We start from the raw sequence: 16,229 nt of genomic DNA, 5'->3' as shown, positions 1-16,229 counted from the left end.
TATGGTATACCCAAGGTAGGACAGCCACACCAGGTTAACCCTTGCCGCCAGGAAAAGTCGAAGTGAATGGAAAAGATGAGAGGACAGGACAGATTAAAAGTGGAAGGGAAAGACGAAGATGATGCTAGAGAGAGATAGGAAAAGACGACTACCGGTTTTCCCGGGCGGGTCAGTCCGGGGGTGCCGTCTACGTGAAGCAGAGGCCAAAGGGGTGTGTGCCTCCCCGAGGGCCTTAAAGGTCCAAACACCCGGCTTCGGCTCAACCCCCAGGATCCCCTTTTCCCCGGACACGGCTAAGCCACGCACGGTTAAACGTGGGAGGGTCCAACCCCCATGTGCTCGGGTCCGTGGTGTCGCAACACACCAAACGCCTGCTCACGCAGACGCCCCTGCGGGGATACTTGGCCCTTGCGCCATTAAAACACCATACATCATCAGTTTTAGGAGGAGGTCCCCGCTAGACATTTTTGAGGCTTTATATGTCGGTCCAACTTTGTCTTTTAGGCACTTGGCTACCAGGAAAGGAGACAGCTTTCTCACGGGTGTGTTGTTTTCACTATGGACTACATCATACTTGGGGAATGCTGGGGTGTTGCTCCGAAAGGAAACTGGAACGTTGCTTCGGTGCGGCCTCTTTTCAGAGGCCGATCGTAGACGACAGAGGTTTGCGCTGCCATAAGAAGATGTATATGTTCGGCAACAGCGCCGACCACCCACCACGGAGCCCAACGAGGGGACGCGCAGAGCTTGTACACAAGTCTGCACGACGCCAGTCGTACGCCGCTACTATAACCAAATATGGTGTACCCAAGGTAGGATAGCCACACACGGTTAACCCTTGCCGCCAGGGAGAATGGAAGTAAATGGAAGAAAGTAGAAGACAGGACAGGCTAAAAAGTTGAGAGAGAGACGAAGATTGGGGAGAGAGAGACAGGAAAAGGCGACTACCGATTTTGACTCGGGTGGGTGATCGCTCCAAAAAAGAAAAAGCCCGCATCACAGGGCCCGACAAGGGCTTTGTAAGTTAAGTTAGTCTCTTTAACACACAGCACAAAAACACTTTCAGCATGAATACACAAATAATGCAATGGAACGTCAGAGGACTCCTACACAGGTTTAATCCTAAGGGCTGTGTGTTCAAGAGACACACCTCAAATCCACACAATCCAACTTCTCCGGCAATACGCCATTTTCCGGAAAGACCGAGACGACGCTCTTGCGTCGTCCGCTGGTGTAGCAATAGTTGTAGACCAGTCTGTAGCTTGTCAACATGTCCCCCCTTCAGACGGCCCTTGAGGCAGTGTCAATTCGGGCAATTCTTTTTAATAAATGGTCACTCTATGCTCTATATACATACCCCTAAACTATATTCTCGGAAAAAACTGATTTTTACAACCTCATTGACCAGCTTCCGAACCTTACGTTCTCGTGGGAGATTATAACGATCACAACACGTTGTGGGGAGGACTCGCGATGCGACGCGAGAGGTCGACTCATAGAAATTTTCTTCTGACCTCTGGTGCCTGCCTTTTTAATAAGAAGGAGCCGACCTACTATAACGCCCAACACGATTCGTACTCATCGATAGATCTAGCAATTGGATCGGCTTCTCTTATGCCTGACGTTGAATGGAATGTCATTAACAATCCTTTTGGAAGTGACCACTTCCCCGTAACTTTATACTTAACAACACGCATGATAACCCTCCCAATATTCCTCGATGGAAATTAGCATCGGCTGACTGGGAGCATTTTAAAGAATCAACTTTTTTACCACGAGATTTTATAAACAACTTTAGTATCGACGATGCCGTTGCATATTTTACCGCTTTTATTATTATAGCTGCTAAAAAGTGTATCCCCACAAAACGAATGGTGTTTCACTTAAAAGACGTGTTCCCTGGTGGAACAAAGACTGCAGAGAGGCGCGAAAGAGGACAGAATAAGGCATGGGGCATATTGCGTAGATCGCCAAATGCAGAAAAATCTTATTCAATTTAAACTCACTTAAATCGCAGGGAAGGCGGACACGACGTCAGGCAAAGAGAGGAAAGCTGGGTGAGGTTTCTATCGGATATAAATTCATACACACAGGAGGCAAAAGTGTGGAACGGCGTAAGGAAGCTAAAGGGGCAACAAATCCATCCGTTGCCTCTGGTGGAATGACCAAGGGAATACCTTGCAGGACCAGGCAGGACTGTCTTGGGGAGCACTTTGAGCGTGTTTCAAGCTGAATTCATTATTCACACCCCTTTATTACATATAAACAGAGAGAAGAATGTAAGCCATTCGTACGCAAATGTCGACAGAACGAACCACATAACCTTCCTTTCAGTATTGCCGAGTTGAGAGCTGCCTTGATCGCATGTAAGAGCTCTGCACCGGGACCCGACAGAGTCATGTATGACATGATTAAGAACGTACAGCCTGATACACAAACTGACACTACTCGCACTTTTCAACACTATTTGGGCTGCCGGATATCTTCCGTCCGCATGGAAAGAAGCGATTGTGGTCCCTGTATTGAAGCAAGGTAAAGATCCTACCTCGGCGGCAAGTTACCGTCCCATAGCTCTCACAAGTTGCGTATGTAAGCTATTTGAAAAAATGGTTAATCGACGACTCATACATTTACTTGAACTGAACAAAATGCTTGATCCCTATCAGTGTGGCTTTAGAGAAGGGCGATCCACAACTGATCACCTTGTGGGCATTGAAGGAAATATCCGAGACGCATTTGTACATAAACAGTTTTTCTTATCGGTATTCCTCGATATGGAGAAGGCGTACGACACAACATGGCGTTACGGAATCCTGAGAGACTTGTCGCGAATGGGCATCCATGGCAATATGCTAAGCATAATAGAAAGCTATTTGTGTAAGCGTACCTTCCGTGTCAGAATCGGCAATGCATTGTCACGTCCATTTATACAAGAAACTGGTGTACCCCAAGGAGGAGTGCTCAGCTGCGCACTCTTCATCGTTAAGATGAACACACTCCGGGCCTCATTACCACCGGCTGTTTTTTATTACGTCTACGTAGACGACATACAAATAGGCTTCAAGTCATGTAACCTCGCAGTGTGCGAGAGAAAGGTACAGCAGGGCTTGAACAAGGTGTCCAAGTGGGCAGACGAAAACGGATTCAAAGTGAACCCCCACAAAAGTTCTTATGTTCTTTTCACCAAGAAGAAAGGGCTTGTTCCAGATCCGACAACCAAAATGTATGGACAACAAATACCTGTGAACGAAGAGCACAAGTTCCTAGGCATCATACTTGATTCTAAACTTTCTCAAGATGAAATGTCTAAAAACAATGACTTACTGAAAATTTTATCTCACACATCCTGGGGTAGCGACAGGAAGTGTTTAATGAATCTCTACAAGAGTCTAATTTCATCACGACTGGATTATGGTAGCGTGGTATATCACTCTGCCGCCCCTAGTGCGCTGAAGATGCTGGACCCCGTCCACCATCTAGGTATCCGCCTGGCCACTGGAGCTTCAGAACAAGACCCATTGAAAGTTTATACGTCGAATCAAATGAGTGGTCACTCCACCTGCAGAGAACATACACCAGCCTCACATATTTCCTTAAAGTCCACTCTAATAAGCAGCATCCGTGTTTTAATACCGTTAACGATATGTCGTGTGCTACACTTTTTCTTAATCGTCCCTCTGTAAGACAGCCTTTCTCACTGCGTGTCAGGGAGCTTAGCGATGAAATTGATATCCCACTCCTCGAACATCGGTTAATGCCTTCAGCCAAGCTGTTACCACCTTGGGAGTGGCAGGTAGTAAGTAGCATGTGATATATCATTTGTAGAGGTTAAAAAGCACGCTTCACAGATTGAAATACGAATACATTTTCTAGAATTACAGTCCAAGTACTCGTGCACAAATTTTATACAGACGCTTCTAAATCACATGCCGGAGTATCTTATGCAGCCGTCGGTCCGTCCTTCTCGGAATCCGGCGTACTCCACCCAGAAACAAGTATCTTTACGGCTGAGGCCTACGCAATATTGTCAGCCGTAAAGCATATAAGGAAATCAAAACATCAAAAATCTATTATATTTACAGACTCTCAAAGCGTAGTAAAAGCCTTGAAGTCACCCTGTAAACAGAAAACCCTGTTCTCATTGAGCTCTATTCTGTTCTTTGTAGAGCATACGCAACTAACCAGCATGTCATTATATGCTGGGTGCCTGGGCATAGAGGCATCGAGGGTAATGTTCTTGCCGACCAAATGGCCACATCAGTCACATCACCCTCTATTATCCCTACAGCTGCTGTTCCTGCAACAGATTTGAAACCTTTCTTGCGAAAGAAACTGCGAAGCCACTGGCAACGCTTGTGGGACGCAGAAACAAGTAATAAGCTTCGTTTGATTAAGCCACAGTTGGGTTACTGGCCTTCCGTAACGAAAACCCGGCGAAATGATATCCTATTCTGTCGTCTCAGAATAGGACACACGTACGGCACCCACAATTTTCTATTGAATGGTCATGATCCTCCAACCTGTGGTAGATGTGGCGACAGGCTCACCGTCCTCCACGTCCTCCTGAGTGTCGGGAAGCCGAAAGAGAAAGAAAGAAACATTTTCCTCTAGCATATCGCTATTGTGTCCCTCTACATCCCGCTATGTTTCTTGGTAAAGAACCGATTTTTAACACCAAAGCAGTACTCGCATTCTTGAATGATGTTGTGCTACATGTTATTAGCCCAATAAGCTCGTAGCGCATCCTCTCTCCAGAGGATGTTGCTGTGATGGTTTTTTTATAGCACATGCCTCCAGGCCCTTGTGTCTCAAGGGCTCTGTTTAGGCACTTGTGCTTCTGGCCAATTCTTGCATCTGTAATATGTTTTTTTGTAAGTCATATCATTCTTTTGCAATGTATTGTTCATGTCTATAGTACACATCATTAGTCATTGCCATAATCTTATTACGTATAGATTTTTACGCACTTTACAGTTACTGTTTTTAGGCCCCTTTACAGCCATGCCACATCTAAAGTTCATATAATTGACTATTCATATACCACTAACAAATCATTACCATCGTCTTGGCGCTCTTTGGTCACATCTGGCCCTTGCGCCAAAAAACCACAATATTCATTCATTCGAACTATCACTTGTTCAATGACGGCGACGGCCAGGCAGGAGGAATTCTGCCCATCACATTTTGCCGAGCTGGTGGGCCCGACGCGTGCTCGCTACAAAGCAGAAATCAACATGTGCGATGCTGTTGATCCATACACATTGTGCGGCGGGACCAGACACGACAACGGACGTCGACCTGCTACTGGTTACGAGGCATGTTGACATGTTAATTTGTTTGGCGCTGTCGACGAACCACGTATCGTTTACTGAAATGAAAGCATACAAGTCTCTTGAGGCTCACAACTACTTCACAAGTGGCCGGATGAGCGGCATGACAGCAATGTGGCTACCCTCAAAGTGCGCTATCGTGTTGAGCAAGGTAAGGTTACAAACATTTAAAAAATATATTTGTAAATCCATACTGCTGGAACAATGCGATTAACATGGTACTCATTTGCATGAACTCGTTTGTTAGCTGTTCATTACGGCACCGTGCGCTGCTCACTGCTCCAAATGCTCAATGTGTCTGGGCATTGTGTACGACGCAAAATACCTTATTTCGCTCTTCGCTTACCTAAATATGGCCTTCTGCAACGCTAGTTAAATGTAGACGTAAAAAGTAGAGCCCACTGCGATAGCGTTTCACTCCTTTTTCACTGTGAAAACCAGCGTTACTCGGGCATAGTGGGCAGCAAGGTGCCAGACAGAGCTTAAAATGGAAATTCTCGCTGTTCCAATAATCGGTTAAAATTAAACAAACGTGACTATATCTATAGGCTCTGTGTACACATTTTAAGAAACACAGCAAATGAATAGTTGCATTTAATCATTCCTAAGCGCGAATGAATCTATTCTACTTCAGGTCGGCCACTCTCAGCACCTGCGAGAAGCTGCACTGAAACCTTGGATATTGGTTCACAGTTGTTGTTGTTATATGGGGTTTGATGGCGCAAGGGCCAATAATGGCCAAAGAGCGCCAGGCCAGTGTTAATGAGTTTGAATTGAAGCGATGAATTACGAGTGGTGGATATGACGTGGCTGTAAGGGGGCCTAAAAATAGTTGCTGTAAAGTGCATAAAATCTACAGGTAATAAGATTATGGGAATGACTAATGGCGTGTGCTATGAGCATGAAATATGCATTGCAAATAAATGTTACTATTTACAAAGTATGTCCGATGCGATAATTGGCATGAAGCACTATTGCCTCAACAGAGCCCTTGAACATAAAGGCCTGGAGGCATGTGCTATACTGAGCACTATCGCAACAGCATCCTCTGGCGGGAGGATGTGTTACGAATATCTAGGGCTAATCACATGTAGTACCACGTCATTCAAAAAACCTAGGACTGCTTTGGTATTAAAAAGCGGCTCTTTGCCAAGAAACATACTGGGATGGAGAGGGATATGGTAGCGGTATGCAAGAGGAAAATGTTTCCTTCTCTCTGTTTCGGCTTCCCGGCACTCCAAGAGGACATGGAGGACGGTCAGCCTCTCACCACATCGACCACAGGTTGGAGGCTCGTTACCAGTCAACAGAAAATTGTGAGTACCATATGTGTGTCCTATTCTGAGACGGCAGAATAGGACATCAGTTCGTCGTGTTTTAGTTGTGCAGGGCCAGAAACCTAACTGTGGCTTAATCAAGTGGAGCTTATTATTTGTTTCACTTTCCCACATGCGTTGCCAGTGGTTTCGCAGTTTCGTTCGCAAAAAAGGCTTGAGATCTGTGGCGGGAATAGTACTGTTAAGATTGGTAGCTTGAGATGTAATTGATGTGGCCATTTGGTCTGCAAGCACATTACCTTCGATGGATCTATGACCAGGAACCCAGCATATTGTCACATGTCTACCAGATGAGTAAATATTGCACAAATATGAGTAAAGTTCAATATAAACAGGATTTTTGTGTTTCTTCAAAGACATTAGTGCCTTTACGACACTTAAGGAGTCCGTGAATATTATTGCCTTATGTAGCTTTAATTTCTTAATGTGTTTAATCGCAGACAGTACTGCATAGGCTTCTGCAGTGAAGATACTTGTATAAGGGTTCAATGCGTCTGATTCAGAGAAAGATGGACCGACAGCCGCGTAAGATACACCAGCATGGGACTTTGACGCGTCGGTGTAGAATTCAGGGCAACAGTACTTCGATTGGAGTTCACGGAAATGTATTGCGATTTCGAGTTCAGGAGCGTGCTTTGTGACCTCCACAAAGGATACATCACATGCTATCACCTGCCATTCCCAGGGTGGTAAAAGCTTACCTGGAGGCATTAAACGGTGTTCGAGAAGTGGGACATCCATTTCTTCGCTAAGTTCTCTCACACGTAGTGAGAAAGGCCGTCTCACAGAGGGTCTATTATGGAAAAGTGTAGTACACGTCAAATCGTTAACGCTTTGAGAACACGGATGTTCATGATTAGAGTGAACTTTGAGGAAGTATGTGAAGCTGATGTATGACCTCTGGAGATGAAGTGACCATTCATTCGATTCTGCATATAGGCTTTCTATAGGGCTTGTTCTGAAAGCGCCGGTGGCCAGGCGGATACCTAAATGGTGAACGGGATCCAGCATCTTTAGCGCACTTGGGGCAGCAGAGCTATATACTACAGCACCATAATCCAGTCGCGAACGAATGACGCTCTTGTAAAGATTCATTAAACATTTCCTGTCGCTGCCCCATGATGTGTGAGATAAGATCTTCATGAGGTTCATTGTTTTTAGGCATTTTGCTTTGAGATATTTTATGTGGGGGATGAAAGTTAGCCTAAAGTCAAGTATGATGCCTAGAAACTTGTGTTCTTTGTTCACAGGTATTTGCTGTCCATGCAGTTCAACACAGGGATCTGGAATCAGGCCTCTCTTTCTTGTGAAAAGAACACAAGAACTTTTGTTGGGATTAACTTTAAACCCGTTTTCGTCTGCCCACTTCGTTACCTTGTTTAAGCCCTGCTGTACCTGTCTCTCGCACACTGCGAGGTTACATGACTTGAAGCTATTTGTATGTCGTCTACGTAGACGGAATAAAAAATAGCCGGTGGTAATGAGGCACGGAGTGTGTTCATTTTAACGATAAAGAGTGTGCAGCTGAGCACGCCTCCTTGGGGTACACCAGTTTCCTGTATAAATGGACGTGACAATACATTGCCGATTCTGACACGGAAGGTACGATTAGACAAATAGCTCTCTATTAGGCTTAGCATATTGCCATGGATGCCCATTCGCGACAAGTCTCTCAGGATTCCGTAACGCCATGTTGTGTCGTACGCCTTCTCCATATCGAGGAATACTGATAAGAAAAACTGTTTATGCACAAATGCATCCCGGATATTTCCTTCAATGCGCACAAGGTGATCAGTTGTGGATCGCCCTTCTCTAAAGCCACACTGATAGGGATCAAGCATTTTGTTCAGTTCAAGGAAATGTATGAGTCGTCGATTAACCATTTTTTCAAATAGCTTACATAGGCAACTTGTGAGAGCTATCGGACGGTAGCTTGCCGCCGAGGAAGGATCTTTACCTTGCTTCAATACAGGGACCACAATCGCTTCTTTCCATGCGGACGGAAGGTATCCGGCAGCCCAAATAGTGTTGAAGAGGGCGAGTAGTGTCAGTTGTGTATCAGGGTTTACGTTCCTAATCATGTCATACATGACTCTGTCGGGTCCCGGTGCAGAGCTCTTACATGCGATCAAGGCAGCTCTCAACTCGGCAATAGTGAAAGGAAGGTTATACGGTTCGTTCTGTCGGCATGTGCGTACGAATGGCTTACATTCTTCTCTCTGTTTATATTTAAGGAAAGGGTTGTGAATAATGGATTGAGCTTGATACACGCTCAAAATGCTCCCCAAGACAGTCGGCCTGGTCCTGCAAGGTGTTCCCTTGGTCATTCACCAGGGGCAACGGATGAATTTGGTGCCCCTTTAGCTTTCTTAAGCCGTTCCACACTTTTGCCTCCTGAGTGTATGAATTTATACCCGAGATAAACCTCACCCAGCTTTCTCTCTTTGCCTGACGTCGTGTCCGCCTTCCCTGCGATTTAATCTGTTTAAATTGAATGAGATTTTCAGCATTTGGAGATCTACGCAATATGCCCCATGCCTTATTTTGCCTTTTTCGCGCCTGTCTACAGTCTTCGTTCCACCAGGGAACACGTCTTTTACGTGAGCTACCATTCGTTTGTGGGATACACTTTTCAGCAGCATCAATAATAAAAGCGGTAAAATATGCAACAGCATCGTCGATACTAAAATTGTTTATAAAATCTCGTGGTAAATGAGTTGATTCTTTAAAATGCTCCCAGTCAGCAGATGCTTATTTCCATCGAGGAATACTGGGAGGGTTGTCATGCTGCGTTATTAAGTTTAAAGTTACAGGGAAGTGGTCACTTCCAAAAGGATTTTTGATGACGTTCCATTCAAGGTCAGGTAGAAGGGAAGCGGATCCAAGTGCAAGGTCTATCGATGAATACGAATCGTGTTGGGCGTTGTAATAGGTGGGCTCCTTCTTATTAAAGAGACAGGTACCAGAGGTCACAAGAAAATTTTCAATGAGTCGACCTCTCGCGTCGCATCGGGAGTCTCCCCACAAGGTGTTGTGAGCATTAAAATCACCCACGAGTAGGTAGGGTTCCGGCAGTTGATCTATGAGGTTATAAAAATCTGTTTTGATGAGGTGATAGCTTGGGGGTATATATATGGAACAAACAGTTACCAGCTTATTGAAAAGAACTACCCTAACTGACACTGCCTCAAGGGGTGTTTGCAAGGCTACATGATGACAAGCTACAGACTTGTCTGCAGCGATTGCTACACCGCCACACGAGGCGTTATCCTCGTCACGGTCTTTTCGAAAGATGGAGTACTGGCGAAGAAAGTTTGTGTGTGAATGTTTCAGATGTGTCTCTTGAACACACAGCAATTTTGGATTATGTTTATGTAGGAGTTCCTTAACGTCATCGAGGTTGTGGAGAAGACCCCTGACATTCCAATATAGTATTTGTGTATCCATAGTGGGAGTGTGTTGTGCTGTGTGTTTAAGAGGGGAAATCTGTGTTAGCCCACAAGGCCCTTTCCGGGCCCCGTGATGCGGGGTTTGTCTTTTTTGGCGCGCTCCTGAGAGCTGCGCCGATCATTCGGCGTCTGAGACGCCGGTGGGATTTGTGACGTATCCATCACCTCCGCCGAGGCGCTGGATGCCCGCTCGCGGCGCACGCTCACGGGTGTTTCGGGCTTCTCTGCACGAGCAGAGGCCCTAGGTATCGTAGAGCCCGCAGGCACGGAGGACTGCTGGCTCTTCTTGCTGGATGGCGGAACAGCACTAGCTGATCCCGCAGTGGGGGCGGGTGGCGCTACCGCCGGGCCACTTTGCGTGGTTCGAACGGCCGCCGAGAACCGTTGTGGCACTGCCCCCTGCCGTGCCACTTCGGAGAAAGAAGGCCCCACAAATGAGAGGCGCTTTCGTGCTTCTTTAAAGGAAATGTTTTCTTTTACTTTAAGTGTTATAACTTCTTTTTCTTTTTTCCATGAGGGACAGGAGCGTGAATATGCCGGGTGTTCACCCTCACAGTTTGCACAGTGGGGTGGGTCGTTACAGTTGTCCGCAGGGTGGTCGTGTGATGCGCACTTTGCACAGGTAGTACGGCCCCGGCAGCTCTGAGAGCCGTGACCGAATCTTTGGCACTTAAAGCAGCGTCGAGGGTTCGGAATGTAAGGTCTGACATTTATTTTCATGTAACCTGTTTCAATTTGTTCGGGGAGCGTGCTAGTACAAAAAGTAAGTATAAGGTGTCTTGTAGGAATTTCCTTGTCGTCTCGCCGGATCTTGATTCGCTGCACATTTGTCACGTGTTGCTCTTTCCAGCCCTCTAGGAGCTCTGCCTCAGTCAATTCTAGTAGGTCTTGATCTGATACTACCCCTCGTGTACTGTTCATAGAACGATGAGGGCTTACAGAAATTTGGGTGTCACCAAACGAGACAAGTTTTGCCAGATTTTCGTGCTGTGCTTTGTCACGGATTTCGAGGAGGATGTCACCACTGGGCATTTTCGTTACTTTGTAACCAGGACCAAGAGAGTCAGTCAGGCATTTAGCAACTACAAAAGGTGATACTGTTCTTACGATTTTACCGGGGGATTCACTGTGAATCACGTGGAAACGTGGGAAAATTTCGGTGGTCTTAGCGAAAAAGCTGAACGATTCATCGGTGCGTCCTCTCTTTATGAGAGGGCGATCAGGGAGTTTAGGGTATGAGGAAGCCATACAAATTAGCGTTATTTCGGCAGCGGTGCCAGCCGCCCACCACGGAGCCCAACAAGGGGACGTGACAGGGTTGTTATAAACAAGACCTGCCAACGCCAGCTGTACACAGCCACTATAACCAAATATGATATAACCAAGGTTGGCCATCTCACACAAGGTTAACCCTAGCTGCCTGGAAGATCAGAAAATCAGAAGTAAGGAGGAGACAGGAAAGATTAAAAGTGAGAGAAAAAGACGAAGATTGAAGAGGAGGATAGGAAAAGGCAACTACCGATTTCCCCCGGGTGGGTCAGTCCGAGGGTGCCGTCTACGTGAAGCCGAGGCCAAAGGGGTGTGTTGCCTCTGCTGAGGGGCCTTAAAGGTCCAAACACTCAGCGTCGGCTCAACCCCCAGGATCCCCTTTTCCCCGGACACGGCTAAGCCACGCACGGTTAAGCGTGGGAGGGTCCGACCCTCGTCTGCTCGGGTCCGTGGTGTCGCAACACACCAAACGCCTGCTGACGCAGACGCCCCTGCGGGGCAGTTTTCTGATCAGTAAGCACAGTTGCCACCTTCGAGGCTATGGAAGCCTGCTCAGTGGGCCTGGCAATTGTGTCGGCCCGCAGAGATTGCGCGCGGACAGACTCATCCACGTCAGCTTCATCCATTAACAGATCGGCCACGTCCTCCCGAAGCGCCGGTCCCGTTACGGACGCGTAGGTCTTAACACACTCCGTCTCGTCATGGCCGTAGCGACGGCAAACTGCACATCTCGGGACGCGACAGTCACGTCGAACATGACCGGTGTTTCGGCATTTCAGGCAAAGTGGTGCTCTGCCTGGTACAACAACTAAGGCCTGCTCACCAGCGACACGAAGTTGATGAGGCAGGTCTTCCACGGTCATACCCGTCTTCTAAACCAACGACACCGAACTAGTTGACGATGCTTTATCTTGCACTCCGTGGACACGCCATTTCTCCCGGAAGACGTCCGTGACCTTCCCGAACGGTAAAAGTGCCGTGCGTATGTCCTCGTCCGTCACGTTGTGCAACATCCAATGCAGCTTCAGCCGCACGGCCTGGTTGGCTGGATCAACCACGATGCACCGATGTTCATTCACTTTTACTTCCTTGGCGCTTGCAAGCCTTTTCACACCTCCATCGCTCTTGAAAGTCACTGCCCAAACGTGGCTCATTTGATACGCCCCTAGGGCGATAACATCCGGCAGTAGGCCTAAGCTAGCCAGTGCGTCGCGGAAATGCTCCACCCGATACGGCCTGGCACGCACATCGGCATGTAAAAACAATGTATTTAAAACAATCCGACCTGTAGGCAGTTGAGGCAGCAAAACTTGATAGTCCGGGTGTTCTGAACCAAAATTCCTGTTACCGCGGCCCTGCTGGGCCGCTGAAGCCGCTCCTATAGAGCTCATGTTCGACACGTCCGCTCGCTAGCGCGGCAGAAAGCCGAATCCCTCTGAGCTATACCCCCACAATGCTTGCAAGCGTCAATTATACTGGGTTCATCCGGCTTAGTAATGAAGTTCTTATACGCAAAGGTGAGCATCTTATATCGAATCACATATGATATCGCTTGAGCCGCCAAAATGTACACTGATTACGATGAGGAAGCGCAGGATGGGACTGCAAGGAAAGCGATTAGTTTACCGCCAGATGCGTGCCCTAATGTGCGAAGTCTGATGTAATTGATTTACTTGACGTAATAACATCTGAAGTCAAAAAGAAAAATACCCCCGCAATGCTTGCAAGCGTGAATAATACTTACTTCATGCGGTATCGTGATGAAGTTTTTATACGCAAAGGTGAGCTAGTTGTATCGAATCACGTATAATATCGCTTGAGCCGCTAAAATGTACACTTCTCACGATGAGGAAGCGCAAGACGGGACTGCAAGGAAAGCGATTAGTTTACCGCCAAATGCGTGCTGTAAAGTGCGCAATTCGATGTAATTTATTTCCTTGACGTAATCACCTCTGAAGTCAAAAAAGAAAAATACCCCCGCAATGCTTGCAAGCGTGAATAATACTTACTTCATGCGGTATCGTGATGAAGTTTTTATGCGCAAAGGTGAGCTACTTGTATCGAATCACGTATAATATCGCTTGAGCCGCTAAAATGTACACTTCTCACGATGAGGAAGCGCAAGACGGGACTGCAAGGAAAGCGATTAGTTTACCGCCAGATGCGTGCTGTAAAGTGCGCAAGCCGATGTAATTTATTTCCTTGACGTAATCACCTCTGAAGTCAAAAAAGAAAAATACCCCCGCAATGCTTGCAAGCGTGAATAATACTTACTTCATGCGGTATCGTGATGAAGTTTTTATGCGCAAAGGTGAGCTACTTGTATCGAATCACGTATAATATCGCTTGAGCCGCTAAAATGTACACTTCTCACGATGAGGAAGCGCAAGACGGGACTGCAAGGAAAGCGATTAGTTTACCGCCAGATGCGTGCTGTAAAGTGCGCAAGCCGATGTAATTTATTTCCTTGACGTAGTCCCCTCTGAAGTCAAAGACAAAAAGTAATTTCACGGACTGGAGGTACCGGGGATTGAACCCGGGGCTTCTCGCATGCAAAGCGAGTGCTCTACCTCTGAGCTATACCTTTTTTTTCTTTATTGCCTGCTTTGACACTAGCGAAACAATACAAATGGCATATATACAGTGCACCGACATCACATCAGGCGGGATTGTCTTATTAAAATTTCTTGAGGCACACCAGCTCATCAAGAATGCTAATCCAGTCTGCGGGTTCACTCTGTGCACGATACACTTCTCGTATAAAAGAAACACTTTCAATGAAGTTCTCTCGCGTAGAGCGTACATTGGCGTCAGCATGACGAACAGCCATTCTCGTCTTCCACAAACTGTGGAGGCCCAGGAGCATGAACATATCAAAAGGTATTCCTTGATCACTTTCAACTGGCAGGAATCGAATTCCATACGGGGTTATGGGGAGTTCTTTTTTGAGAGTGCGCTGCAAGACATCCCAATGAAATACTGCGTCCCGACAATCAATGAAGGCATGTTCAATTGTTTCGGGCTTTGTACACAGCAAGCAGTTGGTTGTCCACGGTACGAATATTCCTTTCTGTTCAAGCGATACTTTAACGGGGAGGGTGTTTGTGTGTAGCTGGAAAAAAATGTTTTCGCAGCAGGTCTTACAGGCATCCTTTTGACTCGTTTCAGCACATCTTTTCCTGGGCCTCCACAGTGAACAATCCTATACAGTGGGGTAGGTAGCATGCTGTCAACCAAATCGACGTACAGTTTTTTCTTTCTCACTGAGCACAAATACTCCAGCGAAAACCGTACACAGAGTATTCGAAAAGACGCAACTACTTCACGATAATAACCAGTCGCTCTTCTACTGATAACACTGGATGTAGTTAAAACAAATTCCGGCAGTTCTGTTGCCATTCTCGCCTGAATGACAGTGCGGAGAAAAGCATTTCGTTCATCGCGCAGGAAAAAGAACCGCGATACAATCTGTCTGATGAACAAGTGTGAGAGCCCAAGGCCTCCACTGCGAACACAGCGAAAAAGGTTTGTACGGCTGGTTCGCTCCCAAGTGGAATTCCATATAAAGGTAGCAAACACCCGGTGCACTTTTTGAACACTGACGCGAGACATGAACATTACTTGCAGTATATACCAGACTTTGGCAACCAAAAAAACATTGCAAGCTGAGGCACGGGCAAACACTGATAATCCCCGGCCTTGCCATCCCTTTATCTTTTCTTTCATCAATTCTGTTTGTCCGCTCCATAACTGCGTGGAGTCTTGATAGTGCTCAAGGGACACACCTAGATAAGGTGCAGGCACTGTAGTCCATTGCATTCCGGCGAAATCAGTGGGCATCGCGTCCCAATTTCCATGCCATATGCCAACACTTTTTTCGAAGTTTATCTGGGCGCCCGTGTACTTGCAGAAAGATCTTGCCAGGCGGATAGCCTCGATCACGCTTTCCTTGCCTTCACAAAAGACGGCGACGTCATCTGCATAGGCTAACATTTTAACTTCAGCGGCGTGCAGCCTAAAACCACGTATGTTTACATCATGGATGACTGCCAAACAAAAAGGTTCGAGGTATACGGCAAAAAGCAATGGGGACAAAGGACAGCCTTGTCGTACAGACGAGCGGACTGGCACCTTCGAACTAAGGCATTTATTAATTACAATCTGCGTTGAACACTCTTCATAAGCCATTTTAACGCCCTCTAAAATGATGTTCCCAACATTACAGTACTGCAATATAGAGAAAAGCACCTCATGTGACACCCGGTCGAAGGCCTTCGCAAGGTCGAGCTGCAACATCGCCACCCGACCCCCAATGTCATCACAACATTCGAGCACATTCCTTGCAATGTGGGTGTTGGTGAAAATTGTACGGCCTTTAATGCCACACGTCTGGTGTGGCCCTACAAGCTCCTTAATCACGCTTTGGAATCGTCCAGCCAGTACTTTCATAAATATTTTGTAGTCTGTGTTGGTTAGACTTATCGGTCTGTATGAGCCTACTAAAAGAAGCTTTTCCCAGTCATCGGTTTTTGGAATCAAAACTACGTGTGACATGCGGAATGAGGGTGGCACTTTTTTAACTTCGTACGCTTCTGAGAGTAGTCTGTGCAAAATACAGGAAAACTCGTGACTGAGTGATTTGTAAAACTTGGCGCCTAGGCCGTCTGGCCCTGGCGACTTTCCTGACGGCAACTCATCTATCGCCCTTTCAATCTCGGGTACATTTATTGTCATTTCAAGGCTTTCTCTAACGCCGTCTTCCAACCTTGGCATTTCGCTCATGAATTCGCTGTCGAAGCCTATTCCAGAGCGTGTCCCATTGCCGAACAATTCCTGATAATGCT

The 16,229-nt window shown here is 46.7% G+C and overlaps 1 non-coding gene across 1 annotated transcript; it reads right to left on the bottom strand.

Annotated features, from left to right (window-relative positions):
• Nucleotides 1–13,900: 13,900 nt before the first annotated feature.
• Nucleotides 13,901–13,972, bottom strand: Trnaa-ugc (transfer RNA alanine (anticodon UGC)). The gene has a single exon. It is a non-coding gene; the product is annotated as a tRNA-Ala (tRNA).
• Nucleotides 13,973–16,229: the final 2,257 nt, after the last annotated feature.

The sequence above is a fragment of the Dermacentor silvarum genome, chromosome 3 (assembly GCF_013339745.2).
Source record: "Dermacentor silvarum isolate Dsil-2018 chromosome 3, BIME_Dsil_1.4, whole genome shotgun sequence".
NCBI classification, from domain to species: domain Eukaryota; kingdom Metazoa; phylum Arthropoda; class Arachnida; order Ixodida; family Ixodidae; genus Dermacentor; species Dermacentor silvarum.
This window is presented reverse-complemented; position numbering and strand designations above follow the sequence as displayed.